Source organism: Arachis duranensis, chromosome 9 (assembly GCF_000817695.3).
Source record: "Arachis duranensis cultivar V14167 chromosome 9, aradu.V14167.gnm2.J7QH, whole genome shotgun sequence".
Classification (NCBI taxonomy): domain Eukaryota; kingdom Viridiplantae; phylum Streptophyta; class Magnoliopsida; order Fabales; family Fabaceae; genus Arachis; species Arachis duranensis.
Genome location: NC_029780.3, coordinates 89,185,506 through 89,202,163, shown reverse-complemented (window position 1 = coordinate 89,202,163; position 16,658 = coordinate 89,185,506).

Here is a 16,658-nt window from a genome sequence, read left to right as displayed (position 1 = left end):
CTCACTTATCTCAAATAAGCCTACCCTTTAAATTACCTTTGTTAGCCATTTTGAGCCGTTTCAATCCCATTTGTTCTACATTTTACCACATTACTAGCCTTAAGCAGAAAAATAATTAAATATCCCAATTGAATCTTTGGTTAGCTTAAGATAGAAATTGTGTGTTAATTGAGTATGGGAAGATTGTGGGAACAAGGGTTAATAAAGGAATGTATCATGATAAAATAATGGGAATTTAGGTACCTACTCATGTGAAACTATAAAAGAAAAATTAAAAATCTATGTGCATTGATAAGCTATGTTTATTTTCATGTTCAAAAAAAAATTTTAGATAAGGGGACAAAATTACCCCAATGCTAAATTAAACAATCAATGCACATGTAATAAAATTAAAATAAAGGTTGATGCATGAGTATAGAATGTGAAAAGGAAATTCTGGATAGATAGGTATGAAATTTGAAGTTATATAGAATATACATATATGATTAGGTGAAAGCTTAGGTTATTTAAAGATTCAATTTATAAGCTCACTTAGCCATATATACTCTAACCCTTACCTTAGCCCCATTACAACCTTGAAAAGACCTCATGATGTTTGCATTGGTACATTAAATGTTGTTGATTGGTTAGGTGAAGAATAAAAATTAGAGAGCATGATTAGAGAAGGATAAAGTGATTACCCTATACACTAGAGAGATTAGAGTGTACACACACCATTAGTGAGGGTTCAATGCTTGATTCCATGTCCCCTGCTTTCACGAGCTGTCTTCTTACAAATTTACCTGCTTTTACTGTATGATTTGAACTAGTGGAATCTGCTCCATGTTTTGTCTTAGAGAACTTATTTATTTTTAATCAGATAGACAAAATCATATAGTTGCATTCATGTATATAGGTTGCATTGCACTGCATGAGTCTTACATGTCCCTACTCATTCATATTTATCTCCTTCGACTAAGCATGAGGACATGCTAATGTTTAAGTGTGGGGAGGTTGATAAACCATTATTTTATGATTTATATTGTGTTTAATTGAGTGGTTTTATCAAGTCTTCACCCACTTATTCATATGATTTGCATGTATTTACAATTCCTTCCTAAAATTGTTCTATGATTGAAACCTTGCTTCCTAAAGATCTTTTAATTGTATATTTTTATTCTCCTTTATACCATTTGATGCCGTGATCTGTGTGTTAAGTGTTTCAGGCTTCATAGGGTAGGAATGGCTTAGAGAATGGAGAAGAAGCTTGCAAAAATGGAAGGAACACAAGAAATTGAGGAGATGACCAGTGAGAAGCGATGCAGACGCATGGCTCACGCGACCACGCGAAATGGAGGAAATTGCAGTGACACGCTCACGTGCCTGATGCGAACGCGTGGATTGGAAGCTGCACGAGTGATGCAAATGCGTGGATGACGCGTACGTGTGGCACGGAAAAACCTTGAATGACGCGCACGTGTGGACGACGCGTACGCATGACGTGTGCGATCTACAGAATTTATAAAAATGCTGGCGTGGATTCTGGGCCGCGTTTCAACCCAATGTTTGGCTCAGAAACATAGATTAGAGCCAGGGAATATACAGAGTCCAGGGACAACATTCATTCCGCATAATTCTTAGAATTTTGTTTTCATAGTTCTTAGAATTTTGTTTTTATTGCTTTTTAGATTAGGATATTGAGAAGAGTTATTACCTCCGCAAGACTTCATCACTCTAGTTTGTTTTCTTTACTTTTTGCTTACTCTTTCATATCCTTCATTTGTTCAGAGTTACAATTGGATTATTTTTAGAATTTATTAATACAAGAACCATTTTTATTTTTAATTGATCTTTTTTATTATTGTCTATCATGTCTTTCTTTATTTCTTATTTTTATTTTGTGAAATTTACATTCATGATGAGCGAGTAGTTCTCTAACTTGATTGGGAGTTGATTTAAAGGAGAACATTGAGTTGGAATGCTCAAGAGTAAAATTGTAATTGGGTTTATTGTTGGATGGCTCTCTAGTCACTAACGCTAATCCTTCCCAAGGGAGAGGATTAGAACTTGTGAATAAAGTAGACTTCCAACTTACTTGACTTTCCTTTACCTAGTAAAGGATAACTAAGTAGAACAACCTTCAATTATCAATTGATCTTGAGAGAACTCCAACAAGGATAGAACTTCCGATTAATCTACTCCCGGTCAAGATTTTTATTTAAATTACATAAATTCTCTGATTTAATTTTCTATTTACCAAACTCAAAACCATCTTGGAAAACCTCTGATTAATAGAATAGCACACCTTTCTGTAACTCGTTGGGAGACGACCTGGGATTTATACTCCCAGTATTTTAATTCTAATTTTGTGACAACCCTTCTAAATTGATAAGTGGATTTTTGTTGGTTAAGAACTGTACTTGCAACATATCTCTCATATTAATTTCTTAATCTGCCAATTTCTGCCACGTCAGTATTCAACTCCCGTCCTTCTTTTTCTAAGGTCCTCCACCTGTTAACAAGATTTCTCAAATTCAATCATTTATTCTTCCATTTCATCAAACTCTTATCCATCACTCAAATAATAAATGAGAGGATGAGAAAAATCTACCTCCACATTACTTCCTATCTCACCGGGAGAAGGTTCTTCAAGTTCAAAGGATTCACCACCAAGAAGGTTTGATGCATGATCTTCGTCACCAAGGGAACTCAATTCTTGCTTCATTCCCTCCAAGTCTTCATTCAAAAATTATTTTGGAGGTTGTGCACTCTCCTCCTTAACATCAAATTCTATTTTCATGGAGGAATTTTCTATGACTTTAGATTTCCATGGAGGTTCTGCATCTCTTAAGTCTTTAACCACTTCTTCCTCTTCTTCAACAATCATATGTTCCTCCAATTGTTCTAACACAAAGTAATATTCCTCATTTTCCACCGGAGTTTCCAATCTCTCATTCATGTTATGCTCTTCAATTGATTCTCCACATGTGGCCATGGGAGTGCTTTGAGTGTTCAAGCATTGGGAGGCCAATCGGTTTACCACCTCGGCCAAAGCGGCCGTGAATTCTAGTAACTCCCTTTGCAGAAGGTGGTTCTTTTTTGTGGAAATATAGAGGTGGTTTATATTGAGGTGGTTCTTGGGAGTAAACGGGTTGGAATTGTGGTGGCTCTAAGGATTTTCTTACATATGGTCACAAGGATGTGGTAGGGGCATTTGGTTGTATGATGGATGAGGACCATGGGAAGGTATTTGGTAAAAAGGGGCTTGTGAGTATAGTTGATGGCTATGTTGAGGATGAGGTTCATAGGCATATAGTGGCGGTTGTTGACAACCACAATGAGGATTACCACATCCATTAGATTGATATGCATTAGGAGTGGAATTATACCTATAAGAGACCGGAGGAGGTTGTTGCCAAGAAGGTTGTCCATAAGCTTGATGCTCCTCCCACCTTTGATTGTTCCATCCTTTATGCATATTCTCATTGAAATTCCCATTTCCTACAACATAATTTGAACCAAACTCATAGCCAAAGGGGTGAGAATTCATAGTAAAAAGACAAAATAAAATCAAAAGCTAATAAGAAATAATGAAAGCGAACTCCTAAAATTAGCAACAACTAACAAAGAAGCATATTCACAATATTCACATATACACAATAACCAATAACAAGGCACACATTTACAATTTCCCAGCATCGGCGCCAAAAATTTGATAGAAGAAAATTATCGGTAAAGAATTTCTCAATGAAATCTCATTGCAAGTATAGTTCTAAACCAACAAACAATCCTCAATCAAGATTTAATTTGTTTGTCACAAGTACAAACCCTAATAAAAATAACCGAAGTATTTAAACCTCGGGTCGTCTCTCAAGAAATTGCAGGGAAGTGTTCATGTTAATGGTTATGAGATGTATATTTTGGGGTTTTGAATAAGGGACATGAAACATAAATGACAAGAAAGTAAATGAAACTCAAATGGTAAAAAAGTCTTGGCAATGGTTGATGGTTAAGGATCTTTATCCTTGTTAATAACCACAACATGATAATTGTAAGGATCAATCCCATTAAGTCATCCTTTAACAAGTGAAGGGAAGTTAAATGAGCTTTATCAATCTCAATCCATAAGTCCTAGCCACTCACTAATTAGCTTAGTGAAAGCTAGTGTCAATGGACACCAATCATCAATCACTTGGACATTAACAACTCAAGTTCACCTAAGTTACCATCCCAAGTCAAGAACACAAAAATCTACTCTAACATCCTTCCAAGCATTTTGTCAAACACTTGGAAGGCATAAAAGGAAAGCATAATAAAATTACAAGAAATGTAAATCTACAACCAATTGCAAGATGTAATACCCTCACTACCAGAATGTCACGCTTCCGGTTGCGCCACTCTGATAGCAAGAGGTGTTACGACTACTTTATATACTAAATATTAAAATAGGAGCATGTGACTCGACACCGTATCGCTGATTTCTTTGAAAACCGAAAATAAATACTTTATCTTAAGAAAAATACAAGCTGGCATAGATTCATATACAAGACTTCTTACATAATATCTTATAATATAATATACATATAAAACATACAACTCCTATCCCTCTTACAAACCTGTAATAATAAAGACGAGGGAAAAATAATCTAATTAATACAACAACATATAAACCAAACGTAGTATAACTCTTCATCATGATTCATCTGGTTCCTGAAAAGGTAAAGCTGTAGGGGGTGAGAACCTAACCACACAGTCTCACCACGGAGTTTCAAAGTTGTCATAAGAAGATATTTAATAAGAAAACTATTTTCAAGCTCAGTGATTATCATTGCCTTATAAATCATTTAAAAACCAACAGGTAATCGTTCAAAACCTTTTCGAAGAAACAATGTTTAATCTTTCAGAAATCAGAAACCTTTCCTTTCTTATAAGAAAATCTCAATCAGAAGTCAACCACGCAACCAAACAACACAATCATTAATTCAGCACCAAAGTTCATTCTCAAATGTAGCACACCAAGACAAACACAGGCAAGACAGACAAGGAAAGCACAGGTTTAGGTAGCAGTTACAGCAAATAGTTCAAGTAGCAGTTAAAAACAGTTTAGCAATTAGGCAAACCAAAACAAGTTCAAACCCAAACAAAACATACAAATGCATATGATGCATGCCTGTCCTATGGCCGATGAGGCTCATCTGTCGGTTATCCAGCCAACCCGACAAGTCTGAATTGAACTTAGACTGTCCCCCGACGTGCATCCCCAACAGTCTATGCATAGCTTTTTCTCAAATAATCAATATTGCTCAATGGGGGGGTTACATTCCTGGGAATTTATATAGTGCCCGGTCACACTTACGTCATAGGGTCAGAGTATCGAGTTTTCAACCTGTTACATGTGGTGGCAAGCCATGGTACTTTATCCAGGGAACCTCGTTTCTCATATTATTCAAATTCATAAGCCATATAAATAATTCAAAGATCATATCTCAACATTCTCAACATTCTCAACATCATAATCATTCATCAATCTAAATCTCATTTCCAAATTCATTCAAAAACAATATTTCAAAGAAAATCCTCATCATCTTTCTTTCCACTCTGTCCATTAACAATCCCAATTCAAAACATAATTCTTTCTTTGATAAATAAATCAATCTTAAAACATATAATGTTTAAAAACAAATCTTTTTAATTAATTACTTCAAATAAAACTTCCAATTTTATAAAATTTCGGCAGCATCTCCTCTAAAACTAAGGTATTGCCACCCTTTTCGGGTCCCAACCAAACCAAACCAAACGCCTGTTAATCAGTCAAATCACTTCCAATAACCATTATCACAACAACACTCAATCCAAGGAAATTGCAAAATCCAAAATTCAATCAACCAATCCTATAACTCGCAATTTAAGCCAACTTCAACCAACAGCATCAACCAATAGTTAAGAATTCTCGGTCTTCTCAAACAGTTTCAAACCAAACTATTCCTTAACACTTTTCAAATCATTTCTAAAATAGCAAATCATTCTCAATAAATAACCCATTTCCAAATATCAAGTCATTTCCAAATTTATTTTAAAATCAAATTCCGATATCAAATCAAATTTCAATATTAAATCTTTTCTAAAATCAAACCATTTCCAAAATTAACCTAAAAGTCAATAATAAATCTTCTCTGATAATTCAAGGAAAACCACTTTAGCAACATCAATCAACTAATCCAAATATCCAACTTTCTCAATCGATCAGTTTATCAATCAAACTAATAATCTCATTCATCCAAAGCAACTCAATTCAATTCATAAGACTTACGAAATCACAAAAAATATATCTTACGCATTAATATCGATTTATAACAACTCTTCAAGGTAAAACAAGTTTAAGAAAAGCGCCCCTACCTCATTCACGACTTAATTACGCGATGAAACCCTTAAAACTCTGATTTCACAGTAGAGGCATCAAATCCGACCATCCTCCAGCAATCACAGTCTCTAAGCACAGCACATAAGAGCATAGTTCAACCCTCAAACATTAACGTCGCGTAAAACTCAATAATCTATAACAGAATAGTAACAAAGGAGTTTTCGAGGCAAAAGCAACTTACCGCATAGCAAGGAACCAAGAGCAGCACAGTGGCAGCTCCGGTGGTCCTCGCCGGTAAGAACAGAATCATCATGAACCACTTAGGATAGATCTGGCGCAATGGATTTCCACCAAATCAGAACCAAAGGGCAGGAGAAACTCATAACAGCGGTGCACGTCTTGAGAAGGCAGAGGCTTCCATTGTGGTGATAGACTTTCGGCGACAGTGGAGGAATGGTAGTGACGACGGCTGGGCACGGCGGCGACTCCACACGCGATGGTGACAGTGACGACTTTACCTCCTCTGCATGCGCTCTATCTTCTCCCTTAATAGAAACACGGCGGCGAGGCGCAAGGTCAAGCTCAGTGTTGGCAGAGAAAACAGCGGTGGTGACGGACCCAGAGGAGGCGACTCTGCTCAACGGTGACGGACCCAAATGCGGCGGCTTTGCACAGTGACGATGGAAGCTTCGAAGACAGTGACCCTCGGCCTCCTCGATCGTGGCACGATGGCAGCAGTCGGGGCAGGACGGCACCACGAAGTAGCTCGGCAAAACGGCGGCGACGTGAGATGGACGGCGGTAGGTGCGACAGTTCGGTTTCCCTCTTCTCCCCTGCGACACAACTCACTTCTCCCTCGGACCTTTCTTCCTCTCCTTTTCTTCCCCGACGCAACCCTCTCTCCCTCTTGGCTTTCTCGGATCTCACTTTCCCATCCCTGCTTCCCCTGTTTCCATTTCCCTTCTTTTGGGAGAAAGTGGAAAAAGTGTGGCGGTGGTGGCTAGGGATTAGGGTAGGGTTCAATTTGGGACAAAAATGAAATTAAGAATTTTGGGTAAATTGGGGTTTGGTCAATTTTAATAAAATTAAAGTATATTATATAAATTTGAAATCTAATTTGATCTCTTAAAATTACTTAAAAATACTACTTAATTATCAATTTACTAATAAGCTTTTAATCAAGTATTCTAATTTAAAAATTAGAAATAATATAATTTATTTTCTGTTTATAAAAACTAAAATATTAAATTCTAGAATCTCTATTATTTAACTAAATTGTATAAAGTTCTTATTCTTTTGCAACTGTTAAGCTGTATAATTTATATATATAGAAAATTATTCAATAACTATAACATTAAGTAAAATTTCTAATTTAATTGTCAAAACTTGATTTAATTACTTTTAATAAAATAATTTCTAAAAATAAAGTCTTTAATAAATAAATAAATTGAAATTAACTCATAAGGATATTTTTTTAAAATTATGGGTCTTACAATTAACACAACAATTCAATTAAACATAAAGAACACAAAATATAAGTTGCATTAAAGGAAAATAAAAGGAACAAGAGTGCATCAACAACAAAGTAAACAAAATAAAGGAGATGACAACAAAAGATAAAAGAAACAAGATGTAGCAACAACAAATTGAGATGTAGCAACGACAAATTGCAAGGGAAAGTAAATGGGAACAAGAATTAAACTAGATCTAAGAAAATCCTAATCTAAACCTAACATAATTTCTAAAGAGAAGAGAGAGCTTCTCTCTCTAGAATTCTACCTAAAGCATGGTGAAAACTAAACTAATTGCTCCCCCCTGACCCATCTTGAATTCTGCATGTAATAGTCTCAGAAATAAGTTGGATTTGGGCCTGGAAAGCTCAGAAATTGCCCCCAGTGTTTTCACTTTAATGAGGTCATGTGCGAGCTATGACGCATACGCATGGGCCACGCGTACGCGTCATTTGGCGTTTTGCTTTTCACGCGTACGCGTCGCCATGCGACTTCATATTCACACGTGCGCGTCTGTCATGCATGCGCGTCGATGTATGCACTCCAAATCCTTGTTTTTTCCATGAATTCTCCACTTTGCATGCTTCTCTTCACTCCTTTGATCCATTCCTTGCCTCTTAAACCTGAAATCACTAACACATATATCAAGGTATTTAGTAGAATTAAAGGTGAATTAAAATTAATCAATTAAAGGCCTAAAAAGCATGTTTTCACTCTTAAACACAAATTAGGAGAAAGTCATGAAACCATGATATTTCATTGAATAAATGTGAGAAATGTTGATAAAATCCTCTAAATTAAGAACAAGATAAACCCTAAAAATGGGGTTTATCACTCTACTGGAACTGACAGGGCTTGTAAAGACCCTTGACAGTCCATCATTTGAATGGGATGTCAAGATCCCACTTCCCCGAGCTTGGTTTCTTCTGTGAAACTAAGAACCAGGCTTGTAATGTGGAGCAAAAATTAAAGGCAGCTGGTTCTAGTAATTGGTTTATCGTTGACACTAATGGTGTGGTGGGAGGAATGGCGTTGGCTTGGAGGGAAGGGGTGACAATGCAAGTTGTGCAATCAGACCAATTCTTTATTGTGGTAAGAGTTACTGATCAGTGTCTTAATGAAAGCTGGGGTTTGATAGGGTCCACTTAAACACCAATGAGCAGGTGCGTTCATTGCAATTCTCCCAATTACAGGTGGTTATCCAACAATTTGGAAGAAAGGTTGTAGTCACCGGAGACTTTAATGCCATCACTTTGCAAGCTGAGAAATTGGGAGGTATTGCTAAATCGACATCTTCCATCACTGTATTTCTCAACTTTATTGATGATTGAACTCTTGTGGTCATAGGGATGGTAGGGAGACCTTTCACTTGGTCAAATAGGCACCGCGAAGATGACTTGGTACAGGAAAGATTGGATAGGACCCTCGTCGGACTAATTCGCTGTTGATGTACGCTAATTCAGTGGTCCTTAGGCTCTCGGAGTTGGGTTCAGACCATGCCCCTCTTTTGATAGATTATTTGCGACAAATTATTTGTGATACTTGGAAAGAAGAAATCTCAGGCTCTCTAATGTTCATTCTGGCCCAAAAGTTAAAAAGATGAAGACACCGTATCGTTCAATGGCAACGGAAGGGAAAGCATGGCTCTAAAAAGTAGATTGAGCAACTAAGTCGTCAGATTGAAGAGCTGAGATCAGTGGGCATGGATGATGGAGAGGAGCTGCTGGAACTAGAGTGAAAATTGGAAATAGCCTACCATGATGAAGAGATGTATTGGAAGGCGAAATCCAGGGTTAAATGGCTTCAAGAAGGGGACCGCAACACTCAATTCTTCCATCAAAAATTCAGAAACAGGATGAGTAAGGAACAGAATTTGGAAATTAGAGAGTGTAAACAGTGAAACAGCAACTACAAATTCAGAAATTGCAATAGTAGCTGAGGAATATTTTAAGGAGATCTTCTCTACCACATGCCAAACAGATGACCAAAATTCACTACCCCTTTCAAAAATTTAGTGAATTAGTTCTTTTGGCAAGCGCACCAAAATTATCGCCAAGTAATAACCCACAGTAGAGTGGGATCGTATCCACAGAGATTGGCAAATCCAAGCAATTTTAATTGATTGATGAATTAGTTAAGCGAATCAATAAGATTGTGAAGTGCAGAATTGTAAATGACGTAAATGTAAATGACTAGAATGTAAAAAAAAGTAATAAAGTGCAGAAATAGGAATTACTGAATGTAAAGTGCTGAATCATAAATGACTTGAATGTAAATGAGAATGGGGAATTACTGAATGTAAAATTAAGCAGTAAAGAAATGGATAGATAAGAATGGGGGAATTCATTGAGATTGGGAGATGTTGTCTCTTTGGATCAAATCTAGCTTAGATCTTCTTCAATCATGCAACTCACTGAGCTCTTAGCAATCATGATTGATTGAGCCCCAATCCCTTGGTGACTCAATCTCTTAGATCTTGATCAATAGCCAATTCCTTAGTCTAATTGCTCATGAAGAGAGATATGCTTGGTCCCTGATTATACCACACACCCTTGTAGAGCCAGGTAGAGGGGGGATAATATGTCACGTATCCCATCACCAAAACCCAGATTCTAATCAAGTGTGAGAAGGGATTTCAAGCATGGTTTCATGTTTCCTTTCCCAAGGTTTCCATGAAACCCAATTGCATTCAATCTCTTTTCCAAGATAATTGAACACTAAGCATTAAGACCGAAATTCCTTCTAGCAAATCAAAGAGAAGATGAAGAGAAGAATTTCAATATTATCAATCCATCAAGTAAAACAGAGCTCCCTCTCTCAACGAGAGGGAAGTTAGCTACTCATAGCTTGAAAAGTACTCAAAGGTGGAATATAAAAGTGGATCTAGAACTAACTGCTTAACCCCTCTTTAGTACTCCTTGGGGGTATTTATACTACACCTAGTAAAAATAAAAGAATTACAAAAGTGAAAAAGGGAAAATTACATTTTTGGAGGGAAAGAAAACACTCAATAAGCGTGACTTCTTAGCTGGCGTGTGGCTGGCGCATCACCGGCGTGTCACGTGCCCTTCAAAATAGCTTGGCGTGCCACGCTCAATCCTTCAAGTGGCACGCTCGTCCCTTAGTCAACCTTGGCGTGCCACGCCTTCAAACTCAAGTGGCACGCCATAGTGGAATTCTTGTGTTGGCGTGCCACGCCTTTGAGCTCAAGTGGCACGCCCTTTGCTTTTTCGACTTTCCTTTGCCTCTGGAAACTTGAACTAGCGTGGCACGCCCAGGGTCTGGTGTGCCACGCCCTTATTGTGTTATTGACTAGCTCTTCTGGAAAGTTGCACTAGCGTGGCACGCCCAGGATCTGGCGTGCCTCGCCCTTCGTGAGTGAATGGTTCCTCTGCTTGGCGTGCCACGCCATGAACTCAAGTGGCACGCTCCAATGCTTCTTTGGCCTCTAAATGACACTGGCATGCCACACCTGGTTGCTCAAGTGGAACGCCTTAGTGAAGAATAGTGAATGGCGTGCCACACCTTCGATACCAAGTGGCACGCCCCATGTAATTTGCTTCTTCCATCTTTTCTGGAAATTTATACCAGCGTGCCATGCCCAAAGGTTGGCATGCCACGTCCATGATCTTGTCTTGTTCCAGTAAGTAGCGTGCCATGCCTCGGCCTTCAAGTGGCATGCCATAGTGACATGCTCGGATTGGCGTGCCACGCCTTCGACACCAAGTGGCACGCCCAGTCCTTGCTCATGTTATCTTGTGTATTGGCGTGCCACACCTGGTTGCTCAAGTGGCACGCCGACGTGAGGTTGCGGTATTGGCGTGCCACGCCTTCGACTTCAAGTGGCACGCACAGTCTTCAAGTGGATTATTGTACCAGCGTGCCACACCGTACTGCTCAAGTGTCATGCCCATGTATTTGTGCACTCTTCAAGCTTGGCGTGCAACGCCTGGGTCTTCAAGTGGCACGCCAAAGTGACTTTTTGGAGCTGGCGTGCCACGCCTTCGACACCAAGTGGCACGCCTATAGTAGTTGATGGGCCAGGCGTGCCACGCCCAACCTGGCATGCCACGCCCCTTTTGTGTTCTCCATTTTGCTCTCTAAAATTTTGTGCTAGCGTGCCACGCCCACCTGCATGCTTGGATCTCCCTTCTGGATTTTAGTACTGGCGTGCCACGCTTAGCTCCTGGCGTGCTACGCCAGTGCATTTTTGTGGCGTTTGCTCTCAAGTGGCACGCCAGTTTCACACGCCCAGCTTCTTGTTTGTCTTCTTCCATTTTTGATGTCCTTTTTCACCAGAAAATCAGCACAACTCATCTCAAAGTAGTGTACTATAATATTCATCAAATAATGCATGAATTGTACTGATCAAATGAGATTTATGCTCCTTTATGGTCTTCTTTATGCAAGAAAGAAAGGTAGATGATGCAAGTCATCACAACACCAAACTTAAGCTTTGGTTGTCCCAAGCAAATCAATGTGAGTGAACTTTTATGTATTGAGGCCTTGGCTTCGAATGATTGCAAAACAACTAAGAGTAAAACTAAGTGTCTAACACATGCATGAATACTTTAATTGTCATGGAAAGCTCTTGGATCCTTGAGGGTTCCCTCAGGTATAGGCTTTAGGGGTCCTTTCTATTGATTGTCACCTTGAGGTAGTAAAGGTTGTTTTACTTTCTTGATCATGACTCTGAGTGTTTTGTCTCAAGACAACCCTTTAATTAGGCTTTCAACTAGCACTCCCAAACCAGTTGGTTTTAGGGTACTGGTGTTGAGACACCCCTAAGAATCTACTTGCCCAGGTCTCTTCTTGACACATCTTCACCACAAGCATCTACTAGGATCATTGATTCTTTTTGAGCTTTTTAATGTTTCTTTGTTTTTTCTATCCCAGTAGTTGATGCTCAGAGCCTTGGGTCTTTATTGCTTACTACCTCTTGGTTCTATGGATATTCAAGGAACACCCCTTAGTCTTCCCTTTGTTATACCGTCTAGGATTAGTGACTCTCCAGGACTAATTTTCTTTTTAGTTCATCCAAAATTCTACACTTAGTTTCTTAGTTTGTTTGATGATCCTTCTTGGCTTTGTTCTCTCGTATTGTTTTTGAACAACTCACAGTAACTCTTATGGAAGCAAGCTCTACTTTTATTTAAGTTGTAATTAAGACTTGAAATACATGGCATTTTCTTTCTTGTAAAAAAAACTCATAAAGACTTCAAACAGGAATTGAAACTAAGCATAAAACATAAACTATCCTAGCATGATTATTCAAGATGTAAATAAAACAAAAGCTTAAACAGAATTCAGAAATTGGAAAGTGTCAACCATGGGACTCAACAACCTTGAGCAGCTTCATCTTCAATTCATTGGCCCCTTCCCTTTGTCTTTCTTCTTGGGAGGGGATGAGCCACCTTCACCCAGCTTGGAGGAACCTTCTTGAGCTTTGGTATCCTTGGGCTTCCAAAATCCTAGCCTTCTCAGGTAGTTTTTCTCATCTTCCTTATGTTTGGCTAGGATTTCCTCTTGTCTTGCACTTAGCTCTTCCATCCCTTGCATGAAGGTTGGATATCCTAGGTTCAGAGCGGTAACAGCGTTACACAAGTGATTCAGCTTTGCTTGTGTGTTGATGTCATACTGCCTCCTGGATATGGTCCTGGCATCATAGAGATGCCTAAATTCAGCCAAGTTCCTCTGTTGCCACTTGCCTTGCTCTGTTACTTTGTCCAGTGTGCTTTGCACCTCTCCCCAGTCAAATTGTTTCTGCTACTCCTTCATCATATGCTCTCAATTCTCTTGGAGTTGTTGAATGTTTTGGTTGACTTGGCTCCATTGTTGTTGCTGAGCCTCTTTGAATTGGTTGAAATCTTCCCTCAAGTGGTGTAGATCTCCCTTCATTTGGTGTACATCTCCTTACAATTGCTTCCAGTTGAATCCCTCTGGAAATTGTTGATATTGGTAGTGTGGTGGTGGTTGAAGTGCTAAAAATTGAGGTTGCTCTTGGTGGACGAAATTGTGATTCGTACTCTTTGTACTTGTATGAAATTTATTATAATGGCTCTTTGCTATGTGTGGACACAACTCCGTTCAACTAACCAGCAAGTGTACTGGGTCGTCCAAGTAATAAACCTTACCTGAGTAAAGGTCGATCCCACAGAGATTGTTGGTATGAAGCAAGCTACGGTCATCTTGTAAATCTCAGTCAGACAAATAATAATTAATTATGGATTTTCGAATAATAATAAATAATAAGCAGGAAATAAAGATAAATAACATAGGATAGAAATACTTATGTAAATTAATGGTGGAAATTTCAGATAAGTGTATGGAGATACTGTGCCCTTTCTTTTTCTACTTTCCAACTTCTTCCTTCAATCCTTCTTACTCCTTTCCATGGCAAGCTATATGTAGGGCATCACCATTGTCAATGGCTACATCCCATCCTCTCAGTGAAAAAGGTCCAAATGCTCTGTCACAGCACGGCTAATCATCTGTCGGTTCTCAATCAGGTTGGAATAGAATCCCTTGATTCTTTTGCGTCTGTCACTAACGCCCAGCCTTCAGGAGTTTAAAGCTCGTCACAGTCATTCAATCCTAGAATCCTACTCGAAATACCACAGACAAAGTTTAGACTTTCCGGATTCTCATGAATGCCACCATCAATCTAGCTTATACCACGAAGATTCTGTTTAAGGAATCCAAGAGATATGCGCCCGGCCTAAGGTAGAACGGAAGTGGTTGTCAGTCACGCGCGTTCATAGGTGAGAATGATGATAAGTGTCACGGATCATCATTTCATCAAGTTGAAGTGCAACGAATATCTTAGAATAGGAATAAAGAGAATTGCATAGAAACAGTAGTAATTGTATTAAAACTTGAGGTACAGCAGAGCTCCACACCCTTAATCTATGGTGTGTAGAAACTCCACCGTTGAAAATACATAAGTGAAAGGTCCAGGCATGGCCGAGTGGCCAGCCCCCATGATCTGAGAACTAAACATCTCAAGATGTCTAATACAATAGTAAATCATCCTATTTATACTAGACTAGCTACTAGGGTTTACATGAGTAAGTAATTGATGCATAAATCCACTTCCGGGGCCCACTTGGTGTGTTTTTGGGCTGGGCTTGATCTATCCACGAGCTGAGGCTTCTTTTGGAGTTGAACGCCAAGTTGTAACGTGTTTTGGGCGCTCAACTTCGGGTCGTGACGTGTTTCTGGCGTTTTACTCCAGACAGCAACATGGAACTGGCGTTGAGTGCCAGTTTACGTCGTCAATTCCCGAATAAAGTATGGACTATTATATATTGCTGGAAAGCACTGGATGTCTAATTTCTAACGCCGTTAAGATCGCGCCATTTGGAGTTCTGTAGCTCCAGAAAATTTATTTCGAGTGCAGGTAGGTCAGATTCCAACAGCATCAGCAGTCCTTTGTCAGCCTCCTATCAGAGTTTTGCTCAATTCCTTCAATTTCAGCCAGAAATTACCTGAAATCACAGAAAAACACACAAACTCATAGTAAAATCCAGAAACGTGAATTTAACATAAAAACTAATGAAAACATCCCTAAAAGTAGCTTGAACTTACTAAAAACTACCTAAAAATAATACCAAAAAGCGTATAAATTATCCGCTCATCACAACACCAAACTTAAATTGTTGCTTGTCCCCAAGCAACTGAAAATCAAATAGGATAAAAAGAAGAGAATATACTATAAATTCCAGAATATCAATGAATATTAATTATAATTAGATGAGCGGGATTGTAGCTTTTTGCTTCTGAACAGTTTTCGCATCTCACTTTTTCCTTTGAAGTTTAGAATGATTGGCTTCTCTAGGAACTTAGAATTTCAGATGGTGTTATTGACTTTCCTAGTTAAGTATGTTGATTCTTGAACACATCTACTTATGAGTCTTGGCTGTGGCCCTAAGCACTTTGTTTTCCAGTATTACCACCGGATACATAAATGCCACAGACACATGACTGGGTGAACCTTTTCAGATTGTAGCTCAGCTTTGCTAGAGTCCCCAGTTAGAGGTGTCCAGAGCTCTTAAGCACACTCTTTTTGTTTTGGATCACGACTTTAACCACTCAGTCTCAAGCTTTTCACTTGGACCTTCATGACACAAGCACATGGTTAGGGATAGCTTGGTTTAGCCGCTTAGGCCTGGATTTTATTTCCTTGGGCCCTCCTATCCATTGATGCTCAAAGCCTTGGATCCTTTTTATCCTTGCCTTTTGGTTTTAAGGGCTATTGGCTTTTTCTGCTTGCTTTTTTTTTTGCAAGCCTTTGATTTTTCACTGCTTTTTCTTGCTTCAAGAACCAATTTTATGATTTTTCAGATTATCAATAAAATTTCTCTTTGTTCATCATTCTTTCAAGAGCCAATAGTTTTAACATTCATAAACAACAAGATCAAAAATATGCACTATTTAAGCATTCATTCAGAAAACAAAAAGTATTGTCACCACATCAATATAATTAAACTAAATTCAAGCATAAATTTGAAATTCATGTACTTCTTGTTCTTTTGAATTAAAACATTTTTCATTTAAGAGAGGAGAAGGATTAATGGAATTATTCATAACTTTAAGACATAGTTACTAAACACTAATGGTCATGAAGTAGAGACACAAAACATAAATGAACATAACATAAAAACCGAAAAGCAGAAAGAAATAAGAACAAGGAATGAATCCACCTTAGTGGCGTCTTCTTCTTGAAGGACCAACAATGTCCTTAAGCTCTTCTATGTCCCTTCCTTGCCTTTGTTGCTCCTCCCTCATTGCTCTTTGATCTTCTCTTA